The 18853-nt window shown below is 41.8% G+C and overlaps 1 pseudogene; it reads left to right on the plus strand.

The window, feature by feature from the left end:
- Positions 1 to 18853, plus strand: part of LOC139471745 (short transient receptor potential channel 7-like) — a 66408-nt pseudogene that overhangs the window by 43237 nt on the left and 4318 nt on the right.

Here is an 18853-nt window from a genome sequence, read left to right on the forward strand (position 1 = left end):
GTTGTCTATTTTGCTGTATCTACTGTACTTCCTGTTTCTGGCTGTTTTGAGTCCATTTACACGTACTCTGATTGTGTTTTGTTAATTGCGGATATAGAATACCGGCTATCATGGGGAACCCCCCCACCACAACCACACCCCGCCCCCCCCACACCCACCCCCCCCCACCCCCCCCACCCCCCCCCCCCCCCCCCCCCAAACCACCACCACCCACCACCCACACACACACACACCCCCCACCCCAATCCACCCCACACCCCACACCCTTTAATAAACTCCAGCATCATTGGTAAAATCTACTCTCTTATAAACTCCAGCCTGTATGGAAAAGCCAAGCCTCATTGATAATTCTACCCTCTTTAAACTTCAACTTGTATAGAAAATCTCAGCCCCTATACTAAATTCAAGCCTCATTGGTAAATGTACCTCTTTATTAACTTCTTCAGCATGTATAGAAAACCCCAGTCCCTATTATAAACTCTAGCCTCATTGGTAAAATCTACCCTCACCAACTCCAGCATGTATGGAAAAGCCAAGCCCCATAATAAAGTCAAGCCTCATTGGTAAATGTACCTTTTTATTAACTTCAGCATACATAGAAAACCCCAGGCCCTATAATAAACTCCAGCCTCGCCACCGCTACAAAAATATCCTTTGCGAAGCGGTAGCAATCACACAGATCTGATTTTAATGAGACTTGTTCCATGTGGAGGAACTAATTTTAACGTAAAGAATTTGATGTACGAAATAATTGTCTGGCTCTGTATTCAACTGATAGAACTTGAGAACTATTTAATTAACAGGTGCATATTAGAAAGTTTGATCAGCCTTTATATGTCCGGCCCCAGTCAATGACCCATTCTAGACCTGTTTTTTAACTTTTTTGACAAGCCTTTTTTGTCTTCCCTTTTTAATTACCTTTGCTCCTTAAAGTCTGTGAAACATGTGTTTAAATACAGCATAAATAAGACACTGGCAATGATGAACAATGATCACTTCTTAGTATTACGTCAGTGTTGGTAAACATGTTTGAATAAGATTAAGACTTAATAGAGAATATTACTCATGTGTCACTTTTGATCTCGCTTTATGCATGCTATCCACACAGCTTCTTGTAACAACACCATGTATATATATCGTGTACTCACTGCACTTATATGAAACGCATGTTTCGCTTCACCTTGGTGAGCCTGGTTGTATTTTGATTACATCATTGTTGTCGTAATATTACGCACTAAACATATAGAATTTTATCACAATTTTGTATTTGCTCATCAAGACTAAGCCATGAGCTGTTGAAGACTTCTGTGTCAAAAAGTCCCAACGTGGTTATTTCAGAATGTGAGAGAGTATGACAGGTAGAGCAACATAGTGTGTGTGTGAGAGAGAGAGAGAGGGGTGGGTGGGGGGAGAGACAGAGGGCCCGAGAGAGAGAGGGTAAACGAGAGAGTGAGGGAGAGAGCGCGCGAGAGAGAGGGAGAACGAGACACAGAGTGAGCGAGAGAGTGAGTGTGAGCGAGAGCAAGAGAGAGAGAACGAGAGTGTGAGCGCGAGAGAGTGAGGGAGAGAGCGCGCGCGAGAGAGGGAGAACGAGAGAGAGGGAGAGAGTGAGTGAGAAAGAACGATAGTGAGTGAGAAAGATAACGAGGGTTAGGGGGAGAGAGTGAGGGAGATGAGGAGAGTGAGAGATATAGATAGAGCATCACTGAGTGAAAGCGGCAGAGTGAGTGGAAGGGAGAGAGAGAGAGTGAGTGAGAGCGAGAGGAGAGGGAGAGAGCGTGCGAGGGAGAGAGAGAGCATCACAGTGAAAGCGACAGAGTGGAAGGGAGAGAGAGAGAGAGCATCACAGAGTGAAAGCCACAGTGAGTGGAAGGGAGAGAGAGAGAGAGAGCATCACAGAGTGAAAGCGACAGAGTGGAAGGGAGAGAGAGAGAGAGCATCACAGAGTGAAAGCCACAGTGAGTGGAAGGGAGAGAGAGAGCATCACAGAGTGAAAGCCACAGTGAGTGGAAGGGAGAGAGAGAGAGAGCATCACAGAGTGAAAGCCACAGTGAGTGGAAGGAAGAGAGAGAGAGCATCACAGAGTGAAAGCCACAGTGAGTGGAAGGAAGAGAGAGAGAGCATCACAGAGTGAAAGCCACAGTGAGTGGAAGGGAGAGAGAGAGAGAGTGAGAGAGAGCATCACAGAGTGAAAGCCACAGTGAGTGGAAGGGAGAGAGAGAGAGCATCACAGAGTGAAAGCCACAGTGAGTGGAAGGAAGAGAGAGAGAGCATCACAGAGTGAAAGCCACAGTGAGTGGAAGGGAGAGAGAGAGAGAGTGAGAGAGAGCATCACAGAGTGAAAGCCAAAGTGAGTGGAAGGGAGAGAGAGAGAGCATCACAGAGTGAAAGCCACAGTGAGTGGAAGGGAGAGAGAGAGAGCATCACAGAGTGAAAGCCACAGTGAGTGGAAGGGAGAGAGAGAGAGAGAGAGAGAGAGCATCACAGAGTGAAAGCCACAGTGAGTGGAAGGGAGAGAGAGAGAGAGTGAGAGAGAGCATCACAGAGTGAAAGCCACAGTGAGTGGAAGGGAGAGAGAGAGAGCATCACAGAGTGAAAGCCACAGTGAGTGGAAGGGAGAGAGAGAGAGCATCACAGAGTGAAAGCCACAGTGAGTGGAAGGGAGAGAGAGAGAGCATCACAGAGTGAAAGCCACAGTGAGTGGAAGGAAGAGAGAGAGAGCATCACAGAGTGAAAGCCACAGTGAGTGGAAGGGAGAGAGAGAGAGAGTGAGAGAGAGCATCACAGAGTGAAAGCCACAGTGAGTGGAAGGGAGAGAGAGAGAGCATCACAGAGTGAAAGCCACAGTGAGTGGAAGGGAGAGAGAGAGAGCATCACAGAGTGAAAGCCACAGTGAGTGGAAGGGAGAGAGAGAGAGAGAGAGAGAGAGCATCACAGAGTGAAAGCCACAGTGAGTGGAAGGGAGAGAGAGAGAGAGTGAGAGAGAGCATCACAGAGTGAAAGCCACAGTGAGTGGAAGGGAGAGAGAGAGAGCATCACAGAGTGAAAGCCACAGTGAGTGGAAGGGAGAGAGAGAGCATCACAGAGTGAAAGCGACAGAGTGGAAGGGAGAGAGAGAGAGCATCACAGAGTGAAAGCCACAGTGAGTGGAAGGGAGAGAGAGAGCATCACAGAGTGAAAGCGACAGAGTGGAAGGGGGAGAGAGAGAGCATCACAGAGTGAAAGCCACAGTGAGTGGAAGGGAGGGAGAGAGAGAGCATCACAGAGTGAAAGCGACAGAGTGGAAGGGAGAGAGAGAGAGCATCACAGAGTGAAAGCCACAGTGAGTGGAAGGGAGAGACAGAGAGACAGAGAGAGTATGAGTAAGGACGAAAAAGAAAATAATGGCGAGATGAGCAGAGACAGGCCATGACCCTGAATGACACCATCACAAAGGAAGAATGAGGACATGACTGACAGGAAGAGGGAGCATTCTTTCCTTCTCTCACTCCCAGTGTGATGCTCTATCTCTCCCAATGGTCAGTTTCACATGTACCGACCGACGAGAGTAACCCAGATTGACATATTCTTGCTGATGTCTTGCTGTCTTTGCTCAGCTGTGAAGTAAACTGGTTCATTTTTTCCCACAGTTCACGCGTTAATACATGTCATTAGGAGACACAGTAACCTGCAGACTGTAATTAGTCCTGATGAGTGTTAATTGCTTCTGTTACTGGTGCTGGCCGACAGTGGATATTATAAATGGCATATCATTTCAGGACTACCATTCATTTGACGAGGTACAGTACATTATGTTTTGGTAATGGGAATTAATTTTACTTGACAAATCACAAACCCCACTCCTGTCCCCATTTTAGGGAGGAGGTTTACCCACAAGTCTTTTGCTATGGATTGATGTTTGTAGCGTGTTACATCACATATGCTAACATCACGTTGCGCATATGTCGGCCGTTAAGCCATTTGTATGGGTTGCTGGTTGCATATTTCCACGTCAAAGAAATATTTGTCAAGTTTGTCAATATTACCACGTTTTTTTGTTTATTTTGTTCCCAGTTTGTGCCTCCATTGCTACTTTCACTTTTAACCTTTCATATGGAAATATAGTTAAACGGAGCTTTAAAAAACTCAGTAAGAAACTCAGGCAATCTTGTAAACATCATGGAGCACTGACATTTTGCAAGACAAAAGCAGTATACAGTAACCACCTACTGAAGAAATTAGGAAGATTTCCGAAATGTAGATACATTATATATGCGCTCGTGCACGCGTTCCCCGATATACTCACTCACAACTGAAAGAGTGAGTGCGAAGGTGATTAACGGTAATTTTGTAAAAATGTTAATTTTCTTGTAAATACCCACTTTTGTACCAGTTTTGGTCACACACATACATTAGGAATTTGATACAATAAATCTCATGTACCATTGGGTCATTATCTGGTATATCACTGCCGGTTGTTAGGGCTTATCATGACATGCACTAATATACAATAATCGGTGGAAATTATGCTACATGGTGTAACAATGTACAATATGACCACTAATTGTGTTTAATTCCCGCTGATCGTGATGGTAGTAAGTGCCTTCTATCAGTGTGTTAACCACACTCCCATGTGATGGAGCGTGTCGGGGTCCACTGGTGAAGGGTTTGAATCCAAAATAGTTCCGATTAAGACCCTTCATGTGTCATAGCATATTTTGTTATGTTTATGTTTGTTTGTTTGTTGTTTTACGCCGCACTCAGCAATATTCCAGCTATATGACGGCGGTCTGTAAATAATCGAGTCTGGACCAGACAATCCATAGATTGACATCATCTGCATCGATCCACGCAATTGGGATACGATGACATGCATCAACCAAGTTAACGAGACTGACCACCCGATCCCGTTAGTCGCGTTTTACGACAAGCATAGTCGCCTTTTACGGCAAGCATGGGTTGCTGAAGACCTATTCTACCCCGGAATTTTCACGGGTCGTTATAATTATGTTTATGAGTTTAGGCCGTCTGTCCTTGAGCTTCCTTCAAATAACATTGGTAGAATGCACAATAAATAAAAGAAGACAGAATTTGAATAAATCCATTCTGTCTTAGCCAGCTGTCTGGCTGTCCTACATGAAATGTTTGCAGTTGTTACCGCTGACAAGCCTCAAATATTATAATCGTTATATGTAAGCAGCACTGCATTAATTGTTTGATCGGAGAACTTCGTTTAAGTGACGTATCAAATAATGTCATGCATGAGGCAAGTATGTTAACTGAGGAAGAGATCAACCACAACCACGAATCAATACCATCCACTCGAAACTCAATGTGTTAACAATGAAAGCAAATATTTGGCGGTGGTTCAGAAAATGATCAGTCGGGGGCTAAAAATTACCACCAAAACATTTCAATGTGTTGGCTTGGCAACAGAAAAGCTTATGATTCTGTACCTCACGAATGGATTTTGAAGTCACTGGAATGTATTGACCTCTCCGAGCAGTTCCTTGTTTTCCTCAAGTCTTGAATAGTTGGTCAACTCAACTTGAGGTCAGGTGAGGTGAAATGGGATTTAACGTCGCGTCCAAGATTATTGCACTTATACAGCGACGTGCATGTACGTGTGTGTTTGTGTGGCTGCTTGTACTAGTCCGGACCGATGCCGATTTATAGTGCTAGCTCACTGAGTTACCATGCCGCAGTTTAACATGAATACCCCACTCAGACACAGTATACTGACTCCGAGCCGACCAGTCCTTGTTTTAGCCCCTTAATGCCGAGCGCCAGACAGGGTAACAAGAATTACCATCTTTTAACGTCTTTTGATATGACGCGGTCGGGAATCGAACCCCGGACTTTCCGCTCTCCGGGCGGACGCTCTACCACTAGACCACGGAGGCGGTCACTCAACTTGAGATGTATTCGCAGGGGCAGGTGGTGACTTGGGAACCCAATTCTACAAGAAGAGGAATATTTAAGGGCGATTCTTTTAGTCCTTTTACTGTCTGTTTGTCGATAACTCCCTAAAGCGTTTTGCTTTGCAAAGAGGAAGGTTATCATCCGGGACCTCCTCAGCACAGATCACAAACACCTCTCATTCATCTACTTTACATGGGTGACCTTGAATTTTGTTCCAAAGGAGAATCCACTCAGGTTCTCCTTGTGGAGTCCTTTTCTAATGGTATTGGCATATCCTTTGGACTCGACAAATGCAACGTTCTTCATCTGAAACCTTGCAAGGCAGAAGAGGCAGGGATCAGTCAGTTTGCTTTGGGTAGGAATTATTAACCATCTCGTGGAAGGTTAGGCCTATACGTAGCGACAAACCCAAGGTTGCCATCATCAAAGGAAAACTTCGGGCAGAGTAGATATGTTGACTTAAGAAAATCAGGAGTTCAGAGCTGAACGCTTGCTATAAAGTAAAAGCCACAAATATCTATGCTGTTGGGGTCCTTTAGAATTCTTTCGGTATTCATGATTGCACTTTTGCACACATTTGTTTGTCTGATGATCCTCTTGTGAAGCATGTCAAGACTCATCATGACAACAAGGCATTCCACAGTTTTCCTAAACGAGCCAAGGATGTGGGACATAATCTCAATATCAATGTTGATTTTGTTGATGGTTCTGTGCTGCTGGGCGGTACAGAAATGAGTGTCAACCAAGCGAAGTGCCATATCTAATCAGAGAGGAGAGGTTATATGGACGTCCACTGCATCGATTTTGTGTGCAGTGTGTTGAGAGGCGCAGCAACCATGCAGAGTCCTTAGGTTGGATGAAGTCAGCTGGCTTGAAAATGATTTCAGTTTGCTGCTCAGGACTTATCACTTCCCACTCGAAACCGCCTATGTGCATCAAGCTATAAATATGAAATGCAGATTATGGAACGAATTTAATGAGGCTGTCCAACGCATTAGCAGTGGATGCCTAGCTTTGGCACAAACACAGCATATTAAGCGACATGATGGAGTGGCTCGATCCTTTTATTACCATCTTCGCCATGCTTGTGTTTTTGAGAGGTCACTGAAAGAGACTTGACTATTTAACCGTTATTGAAGGTTAAATTTCATGGTCAAATTTCCTTGTTTAGATTTTGCCAATCCGAGCAAATATTTCGATTCATATGCACATCAGCTTGGTTGGGGAACGTGATTGATGCCCATGAAGAAATCTACTTTGTGTCTACATGTGGACTCCCTTCAGGGTCAAGTGGAAGAGCGTCTACCCGGCGAGCGGGAGGTCGGGGGTTCGATTCCCAACCAAAAGACGTTAAAATATCATGGTATTTGTTGTCACCTTCATGCACCAAATGCACTTAGATCAAACAATTAATGTAGGGATGGTTTCATAAAATGGTTATATTATTTAGGTCTTGTCAGTGTCAGTTAGGCAGGCTTAAGTTATAATTATAATGAATTTTGATCATTAATATAATGCCGTTTGGTTGGTTGGTTGGTTGGTTGTTTAACGCCGCACTCTGTAATATTCCAGCTATATGACAGCGGTCTGTAAATAATCGAGTCTGGACCAGAAAATCCAGTGATTAATATCATGAGCATCGATCCACGTTAGTCGCCTTTTACGACAAGCATAGTCACCTTTTACGGCAAGCATGGGTTGCTGTAGACCTATTCTACCCCGGGATCTTCACAGGTGCAATGCCGTTTGGTCACACCAACCTACAATATAGTAAATAGTGTAGTTTGATAACTTAACTATTTTTTAATAAAAACGTACTTAGTTTGGATATGTCTTGATATTAATCATTCCAATCATACAAATTTAATCAAAACAATAATGTGATTTATTGAGCCTGTTTCAAAAGGTTCTGAAATTGAACATATGACATGACAGCATGCTTCACCTAAAGCTCCCCACAGCTCCCAATGGTATTGAGTAATCTAGCATGTTTGTATTCTACTCATAGTTTACACTTTAAGGGCTTGAAATGCGTCAACAACAGGATATTGAAATCCATGTGCGTGTTTGTGTGTCTAACACATCTGAGCTCGAGGTTCTTCTGAACCTATCAAAATCCGATCGATTTTACACAGAAGCTATGCTTTGATAGACTAAATCAATAATTTAGATATATGGGTATAAAAGTGGTTTTGTGTTTGCTCTGGAGGTGAGATGAGAGTAAATCGATTTAGCTGGGAAGAAGACTTTGTCATTTTGACGAAACTGATTGATTCCTGTTGATTGATGGTTGGACACAGGTACTTGGCGACACCTGTCGCCTGCAATAACGTAGCTGAGCGACAATTTGGAGAGGTGCGGTGTTGTTGTATATGTTTAAGTAGAAGCGTGGGAAGGGGGGTGAAGGTACAGTACCCGAATAAAGGGATGGGCGAGGTAGATGCAGTGCTGGTATTGTGGCATGGGCGATGTAGATGCTATGCTGGTGTTTAGATGGGCGAGGTAGATGATGTGCTGGTATTATAGGATGGACAATGTAGATGCAGTGCTGTTGAGGGATGGGCGATGTAGATGCTGTGCTGGTGTTGAGGGATGGGCGATGTAGATGCTGTGCTGGTATTGAGGGATGGGCGATGTAGATGATGTGCTGGTATTGAGGGATGGACGATGTGGAGGCAGTGCTGGTATTGTAGGATGGGCGATGTGGAGGCAGTGCTGGTATTGAGGGATGGGCGAGGTAGATGATGTGCTGGTATTGAGGGATGGGTGAGGTAGATGATGTGCTGGTATTGTGGGATGGGCGATGTGGAGGCAGTGCTGGTATTGTAGGATGGGCGATGTGGAGGCAGTGCTGGTATTGAGGGATGGGTGAGGTAGATGATGTGCTGGTATTGTGGGATGGGCGATGTGGAGGCAGTGCTGGTATTGTAGGATGGGCGATGTGGAGGCAGTGCTGGTATTGTGGGATGGGCGATGTGGAGGCAGTGCTGGTATTGAGGGATGGGCGATGTGGAGGCAGTGCTGGTTTTGTAGGATGTGCGATGTAGATGCTATGCTGGTATTATGAGAGTAGGGATATAGATGATAGCACAGCTCACACATACTTTCTTGTTAGTACAACGAAACTCGACTATAAAAGACACGCCTAATTTGAAGACATTTAGCTTGTAGACAATTATCATAGTGAAAACACTCAGTGGGAGAACGATATGATCAAAAAGGCAGTGTCATGCCGCTACTCAGAACACGTTGTGTGTTAATTTCAGTTAATAGTTTCAGACATACGTCATTACCGCAGTCAGTCAACTGGGCTCCCTGTCTTCGTTTCAACGGGACCCGTACCGCCATAACGGCGCCCCACGTTAAACAGATCAATTAGTCAGAAACTGTCCATCATGCAGCCCCACAGAGTAATGATTGCTCTGTTGCCGACATTAATAACTGGGGCAATACCGATCGGATGGATGTATTGCCTCAATGTTTTCTGTTTATTCATTGATAAGATCAGGGATTGTCCTGCGTGTTAGTGCGTGATTGTGACTTTGATAGTGACATACTTCTGCATCACTTGCTGGCCATGACACTGAAAGGGGCTTTATGAATCGGTGAATAATTAACAAGTGGTGGATGTACAGCTAAATCATTGTAAATTTGAATAATGAGAACATCACGGATTTATGTGTCAATGAATATCTGCTGTGACGTGTTTTCTCGAATCGCTGAAAAAGCGGGGATGTAATGTGTGAATGAGTACGTGAGTGAGTGAGTACGGTTTTACGCCGCTTTTAGCAATATTCCAGCAATATCACGTCGGGGGACACCAGAAATGGGCTTCACACATTGTACCAATGTCGAGAATCGAACCTGGGTCTTCGGCGTGACGAGCGATCGCTATAACCACTTGGCTACCCGACCGCCCTAATGTGTGAATGAAGTTCTGCTGTGATTTTTTGGTGAATAACTTCTTTTGAGTAGTATATGTCACGGCGTGTCAGCTTTGTGGGAGGAAAGTCCAAAGTGTTCAGCTATATTGTAGCCTAGCTTCGTGTCAAAGAGCACAGGTGTATTCAAGTCGACCTTCAGGTCAAAGATAACAGGTATATTCAAGTCGACCTTCAGGTCAAAGAGCACAGGTGTATTCAAGTCGACCTTCAGGTCAAAGAGCACAGGTGTATTCAACTCGACCTTCAGGTCAAAGAGCACAGGTGTATTCAAGTCGACCTTCAGGTCAAAGAGCACAGGTGTATTCAACTCGACCTTCAAGTCAAAGAGCACAGTTGTATTCAACTTGACCTTCAAGTCAAAGAGCACAGGTGTATTCAATTCGACCTTCAGGTCAAAGAGCACAGGTGTATTCAATTCGACCTTCAGGTCAAAGAGTACAGGTGTATTCAACTCGACCTTCAGGTCAAAGAGTCCATATTTATTCAGGCAAAGCATAGTTTGGCTCCTGCATATTTACAGGAACTAATTGTACCATACATAAGCCTACACGTTCTCTCCGATCAAAAGATAAACGTTGCTCGCGGTGCCATGGTCACGAACCAAAACACATGGCGATAGGTCATTTCAACATGCTGGTCCATTCCTGTGGAGCAATCTGCGACAAGAAATCCGAGAAACACCCAAAACTTGTCTCTACAAGAGAGCCTTTTACTAGATCAATCATGTTCTTGGCGAATTTGAGCAGTTGTTGATTGGAAAATGCGCTATACAAGTTCTTTATTTGATTTAATTTATTTAAATATTCTAGCCTAGCTTCGAGTCAAAGAGTAAAGGAGTATTCTTGCCAAGCTTCGAGTCAAAGAGTACAGGTTTATCCTATCCGCGCTTCAAGTCGAAGAGTAAAGGTTTATTCCATTATAAATAGAAACCATTTATTAATGGTTGTCATTCGTTCGGAAGCTATACATCAAATATAAAACGCCAACGTAAAAGACAAAGTTAGGTCTTGATGTCTGTACTCTTTCATTTTTATGATGTGGAAGAACATGTTTCTAAGGATGCTAGGGAACAAGAATTAATAAAGTTAAAGATACGAGGTACGAGTTATTCTTAGAACTGTTTTATTACATTAAACTTCTCTATGTTTTTTCTAGGGAGCCACAATCACCTTTACTACATGATCATTAATAATTTGCACATGATGAATTTTAATACTATTATTGCATATCATGAATTATAATATCATTATTGCACCCGGTTAATGAATGTTAATACTTGTATAAACTGCCGGGTAAAAGAAAGTACGCACTTGAAATTGGATTTGACTAAAACATTACAAATGTCATCCAAACGGTACTGGGCTGGCAACAATAACCGAAATACAACTATGACACCCGTATGAAATACATCACCATCGAATAACTATGTCTTGTTTCATGTTTGCCGACACACACGGGTGTATACTTTCTTTTGCCCGGCAGTATATTTTGCATATGTGAATGTCTATATTATTGTTGCTTATGGTGAATGGTAATACTATTATTGCATATGGTGAATGATAATACGTATTGCATATGGTGACTGATAACTATATCATTGCATTCGGTGAATGATAATACTATTATTGCATATGGTGAATGATAACACTATTATTGCATATGGTGAATGATCATACTTTTATTGCATTCTGTGAATAATGATACTATTATTGCATATGGTGAATGATAACACTATTATTGCATATGGTGAATGATAACATATTGCATACGGTGAATGATGATATTATTATTGCATATGGTGAATGGTTCCTCCACTTTCGCCCCTGTTGCATGTCTTATAACCTTTCAGACAAGTGACCTTGAGTTATCCAATATCGACAAAACTGATACAAAAAGCGAATGTTCGGTCAGCTCTATGGGGAAACATAACAGACAGGTAAGACTGGATAGACAGATATTGCCATGGTAACATGAAGCCATCAATTGACGTCACACAGTACGTTATTATCTTGAATAAGTATGGAAATCAACATTTCCATACAATACTGCATTTGTAAAGGTGTTTTTTCTTTCTCAATTATTTCATGATATAATCATATTATAACAATGACAAATTTCCATACAGCAGTCAGGTTAACGATTTAATTACATGCTTGAATTGTTTTCCCCTCTGAGTCAGGAATGCTATGGAAGCCTATAGAGTTTCCTTGTTTATTTAGAACATACACTGACATATTGTTGAACGTTAAATTGTAATACAGGTCTACACCCGGTCCATAAGTATTGCAAAGCATGAAGGTAAAATGTTAACTGCAGCAAAGCCCGTTGGTATTTACATGAAATTAAATAATGTTAGATTAGAGACAAGAAGAAACATATCCTACGCCCTCAAGGATAAATGGCCTTACTTATCCTTGAAAGAGCATCTCAACGTTCATTTATATTAGTGGGCACGAGTGGCCCAGTCGTCTTAGGCGCCGCGATTCGCTGTGCAGAGTTGCGTCCCTTTGGCACGCCAGAAACCTATGATTGTGGGTTTGAATCCCGGTTCGCCCCGATTATGTTTTTAGGTTTGTCAGCACCTTACCCGTGCTCGTGGGTTTCACCGAAGTGGTAAACGTCTGAGACCTGCATCACTTCGGGCTTTCCTCCCACATTAAGCTGACACGCCATGATATGACTGGAATACTGTTAAAAGCGGCGTTAAATCCAACTCACTCACTCATTTATATAATGGAGATCAATTGATATGTAAAATACGGCTTATCTAAAAAAAAAGAATGTTTGACAGCGTCTCTCTCATTTTCATTTAAATGTATGCAACTGGTATCATTCAAACCTTTTAAAACACCAAAATAAATATCACCAAAGACAATTCCCTTTGTGCCTATCTATGGTAACTTGGTTACGTTTCCGAAGGTCAAAATAAAAGTCACTCACAATTTTCAAGTAATCTCAAATGCTGTAATCTCAAATGGAGTATGCAAAAATCCATAATTTCATAATAACTTGTGTAATGAACCAGCAATAGCAAGGGAGAAATTTAATTTGGTCAAATTTTAAAAACAAAACAATAAACTATTTTTTCAGCTGTGCTTCCACAAATTCATACATTAGAACATGTCACAGTAACTATATACACAGACATGGAATGTGAAAAAAATGTTTGATAGTGCAACTACAACGACTTGGTTTGCTTGATTTAGAATACATTTAAATGATACAAGTCTACCTTTTTTACCTTCCTGGGACATTTGCGAAACCATCACACAGTATAAGCATTTATATTTAAAGGAAACTGATCCAGTATTAAACATACATTTGTTGAAAGAAGACACATGTGCTGACATTTGATACGACACCATCCTGGTGATGAGGGATGAAAAGAATTACAGGATTGACTGATGCAAATACGTTCTAATTTCAAAAGTAACTGTCACTGTCAAATTAAGGGAATATGTTAATATTATTGTAGTGGGACGTTTCAATTGTCATCATAGAGGGATTAAAAATACAAAGGTAATTGGGTGCAAGTACAGAAAACTCGCGTTAGTCCAGACCTCGATTGGCTAGAAACCTGTCTTTCTGGACACTGGATTACTTGATAGGAACGACTCTGAACACACAATGCTATTTCGAAAGTGGTCAAATGTAACACATGTTATATTTGGGATACCACTTTCTGAGTAAAGTACAGATTCTCGTACTTTTGGGGGGTTGAGTCCCGTTCGGGATTCGAACCCACACAGCCAGAATGAGGCTGACTTGGTGTGCTGGCGAATAGGTGCCTCACTCTGGCAGTGTGGGTTCGAATCCCAGACGGGACTCAACCCCCCAAAAGTACGTGAATCTGTACTTTACTCAGAAAGTGTTATCCCAAATATCACATGTGTTACAGGGACTACTTTTTTTAACAATGATTCCTTTATCCTGAAATATGTTAATCCGCACAATTCAAACTACAAGGGCACAATATGGATGAACAAGAGTTTTCAGGTTTTCTAGTTTCAAAAGTTGTAAACAAAGAGACGTCAGCTCTGCCAAAGGAAAGCATTGCCTCTATATTTACGTAAAGCTGGCTGTAGATTATCAGATCCCTTTTGACAGTGTGAGAACAATTGAAAAAAGGTCATATTAGGTTCGTCTTTGCAGTCGTGCTGTCCGACATTACCGTGTATAATGCATAAAAACTAAGGGAAAGAACTACACATTTTTCTGTTTTCTGTTAGAAGCATATGAAATGAATAGTCCGTGTTTGTTTAAACAAGGTGTTTTGAAAGGGGTGTTGTCAGAGTGAGGTCAGGGGTATTTCATGGTATTTGTTATTCTGCAGGACCTGTACTGTGTCCTGATCAGGCGCTACACAAGAGACGTTGAAAGACAGAGAAGTGAAGGGGACGACGGTGAGTCAGAAACCAATACATCCACAACATTATACGCTCTGAATCTAATACGTCCAAACAAGTTTTAAAATGCATATTCACCTTTTAAGTTAGCCTCATCAAAGCGATACTCTTCTTAGATAGGTGTCATTCTTTCATTTACATGGACTATCTGTCTTACTATTATTATGCAAACCTTTTCCTTAGAAATATTTTGTTATGTCGTATGAATGTTCTGATTATCATCAATATTAAGCATGTGCTATTTTGTACTCCTATTGTAAAATACACCTGTGAAATACAGTTGCATAAGTTATTGGAGACCAAAAAAATGTCCAAAGCTCACATTTGGCATCTGTCTGACATTTTAGTATATACGCTGCAATCTAATTTGGCTTCTGAATATAAAAAACGTTGGACCTGAGCTTATTTTTGTGTTTTTTGGTTACATAAGATGGTCGTAACATCAGAACAATCTACACTATTTTAGAAATTTTAGACAACAATAGTTTAGCCCAAGGATGTTATATGGTGTCTAATGCTGGTTGTGGTTTTCTCAATCATATTTATTCACATTTTAAAGAATTTCTTGTTTTACTTTTACAAGATGCCATATTTTACATATATTGATCTAATTTGCCTGATTATCAACTGTTCAATTATTTGACTTCCAGCACCCCACGGTTAGTATGTCGGAGAAGCAGTGAGGTAGATTGTAGTTAGGGGAATAGTATCTGGACACGGTTTCACAAACATGCGAAAGATATGTTGCAGTATTGTCGAAGCTGTTTGCGTAGCAACGACCACCAGGTAATCTTAAGGCGTTGACGGAATAGACAACAACTCGTCCATTGAACATGACATACAAAGCAAAGCCTGATTTCGGAGACCAGTACGCATATTAGAGTTATCTGTACTTCATGACAGACGGATCTGAAAGCAGGCCATGATACTGATAAGGGTTCTACCAAATTCTACTTGCGCAAAATGATCTTAGCACTGCGGTAATCGTAACGTCCGTACTTTAGCGGTTGTCATATCGCTTTGTGTAAGAGTTCCCTAAGGAATATCATCTTAAGCAATATATAAGTTAATGTTTTTATATAACATCTAACAAGCTAAACAAAAGAAGCAAGCTCATTTCCACCTGTCGCCATGGTAAACCCCCAAGCCGAGCAAAAAAGAGAGGGTCAAACTAAAAACCATGTTTCATTATGCCTGATGATCGTACGCAATACCATGGGTGCGTGAAACTCAGAGTTGCAAAATGATATAAGGAAAGTGTATTCAAATCTCTATTTATGCTCTACTTTGTATTGAGCACTCTCTTCTGCAATTGGATCAGGTTCCACAAATTCACCTGATAATCATAGAGATAAAAAAAAATCGAGGAACGTGTAACTCGACACATCTAGACATCTTGAGGGGAAGCAAATATAAAATGTCAACGCAAGGGAATACCCAGTCTCGACTATCCCACGAAACAGAGGGGTAAAAGACAAAATAACTGAGAATTATATGAATGGATCACTGAAAATCAATGATGTCACGAGGTGATCGCATCTTTCTCTGTTTGTGGAACCGTTACCTGAGGGGCATGTTAATGCACATTTATTCCAGGCCTGTGCATTGCCGCCGAGGACAATATATGCACACCCACTTGGTATTTGGTATGTATTTGCGTGGTATATACATGCACAGCTTCTTGCCAATTCGGAACCACTCGTGCCATTCCGGTTATAAGACCACACGAGTTATACGGAATGAGACGAATGGTCAATTGCTTGCCAAAACGGCTTCTAGCAAGTGCGTGATCGTCCCATGTTTGCTTGATGCCCCTCCGTGCACGATATATCAGAAGAGTTGTCTCCCTTTAGGTCGATACCTTTGGTTCAATGTATCTGGTTAATGATGTGTATCTGAACACACCCGAGGCGGTTTTTCGCACGTATGATATCGTATACTTAATCTTTTAGTTTGGATGGTTTAAAGACTGGTATGAAAAATACTCAGCTTTGAAATTCGGTAACATGGTAATGTTAAAGGGAGATCACTCAAATGATTTTATGTTGTCAATAATGATCGGTGTAGTTACATAGAATCCTTAAGCCTGATTTGGTAAGTTTACGGTACATACGATGTGTAGATGAATGTACTAATTTACAAGTGTTGTTTTATTCAACCTATATGTGTTCCATGTGCAATGTTTCAACAGAACACAGAACAGTTTAACGGCATGACCAAATTCAAAGCTTGTTTTTGAACGATCGCACTCATAATGTTAGATAGAAAACAATAAAATGTTAAATGCATTACAAAGTACAAAGGCTGACAAAACATATCCAAATTTGTTAGGTAAGAGCCCGAAACGATCTGAAAGAAATCAGTACAATCAGTTAATTAGGTTTGATACTCATCTCACCCTATATGGTGAAATATTTTGCAAATATATTAACAAAAGCATTCATCACGGAACAAAGAAGCACAGTTTAACCAAAGAGACGTCACACAGTTTACAACTGCCCTGCACGTTATTGATGACATTCAAAGGCGTGTCTTGAAACACTTGCATGTTATATTTATAAACCGGGCGTTCTTGCAAGGCGGGGCACGGGTGGCCAGTCGCCTAAAGCACCACAGTTCGCTGTGCAAATTGCGTCCTTTGGGCACGCCGGAAACCTATGATTGTGGGTTCGAATCCCGGTTCGCCCCGATTATGGTTCCAGGTGCTTGTGGGTTTCACCAAAGTGGCAAACGTCTGAGACCTGCATCCCTTCGAGCTTTCCTCCCACATTAAGCTGACACGCCGTAGCATAACTGGAATACTGTTCCATGCTGTGTCAACTCACGCACATATGTTCCAACTATAAAGTAATGGAATATAACACGCCTCAATTAATAACACTGGGCGTATTATGGACAACGTTGTTGTCAAATGAAGCATGTCGTTGGACCGCATCAACACACATTGTTACGGTGCGCATTTGGGACTGTGGTCATTGGCATGGGCAATATTTGTAACATATATGCACTGTAGTGTTGTGAGGAGATAGGTCCTATTGTGGACTGGCTGCATGGCTATGTCAATGATGCACTTGATGTCACTGTAGGAAGCACAGCCACAATAAATGCATTCACAGTCACAATCACATTTCATTCTTTGGATTCTTTGTACAAAGATATAATCATACAGGAATATAAGTCATCGCCATGCTCATCTTCCCGAGGCAAGCGTACGCGCGTGTCAACTAGCCTATATCAAAGCCTAGTTTCTACCCTTGCCACATCATACCACCTTTCTTGGATCTACTCTGGCGCCATCCGGAGTTGTGCCCCTTGTTATGAAACAACGCGGTGTCCAATCAGATCGCTGTTCTTATCTCGTATAGCTTCGCAAAGATGGCGACTACCATAGGCAACGACATAGCCGATCAGATAACGAAAACATTCACCCCTGACACAAGAACATAGGCAATTGGTGGTGTGGGTATGAAAGATGAAAAAGATATGTCAAAGACAGGGGTAAATCACTTTAATGCGAAGGTGCACCAGTCGTGGATGTTGATTTTATTAAACGTTCACTGATTGGACTGGGGATAAGTGCGATAATCCAATCATATTTAGCACAGGAAAGTGGGCTTGATTAGGCAAGGGTGGAAACAAGACTTTGATGGTAAGGCTAGTGGACGCTCTTGACTCGGGAAGATGCGCCATGCTAAAGTACCTTGCCTTCAACATAGCTCTACCTTTTCAATAGTTATGTGTATAGATGTGTCGGTTGAATGTAACAGCACAGGTAGTAACAAAACCAGGTTTGGATTGAATGTATGCACCTCCATTGAACCACGTCATCTTTGGTTGAAAGGCTTTGATTAAAATACCTGCTGACAAGCTCTGAAAAAAAGGTTTAACCAGTAAAACCTGAAATATAGTATATTGATCTGTAATTGTTATCATTAATTACATTGAGGACTGCACGGAAATCAGAATACGGAACACTACACAGTTAAAAAATGGAATTTTTTTTTCAGAAATTAGGAGTGTGTGAATGGTTGTGCTTTTAAGCCGCTTTCAGAAATATTCCAGCTAATCCACGGCGGGGGACACCAGAAATGGGCCTCGGATATTGTACCAATTTGGGGAATCGGACCCGGGTCTTCGGCGTGACGAGAGAAAGATTTAACCACGAGGCGTCCCCAACGTCACCCGTGACTCATGGGAATGTTTCACCAGGGTTGTATGATTTCCGCCAACTGTTGTTGTAGCTGTTCTTTGTTAAATAAGGACCGAACTGATCACATAAAATCATATTGACCATGGCCACACCGTAATATGTCTGCACCTTTATGTATCCGCCGATCTCACAATTTTGTAAAATTTTGTATGGTTGGTTGCAACAGAAAAAAATCAATTGAAATATGAAAACTGAAATTTTAATGCTTATTGAAATAATTACTAAACATGTAGTAGGTTAATGTGAAGCAGTCATTCATCAATATACCAAGTGAGAAAAAACAATATATTTATTTCAGTTTATTTCTTTATACTAGATGCATTATATGCGAAACCCTTTTTGTTAGAAATCTCAGGGGCGTCCGGGTAGCCTAGTGGTTAAAGCGTTCGCTC

The sequence above is a fragment of the Haliotis cracherodii genome, unplaced genomic scaffold (assembly GCF_022045235.1).
Source record: "Haliotis cracherodii isolate W230 unplaced genomic scaffold, xgHalCrac1.p SCAF_23, whole genome shotgun sequence".
In the NCBI taxonomy this organism is placed as follows: domain Eukaryota; kingdom Metazoa; phylum Mollusca; class Gastropoda; order Lepetellida; family Haliotidae; genus Haliotis; species Haliotis cracherodii.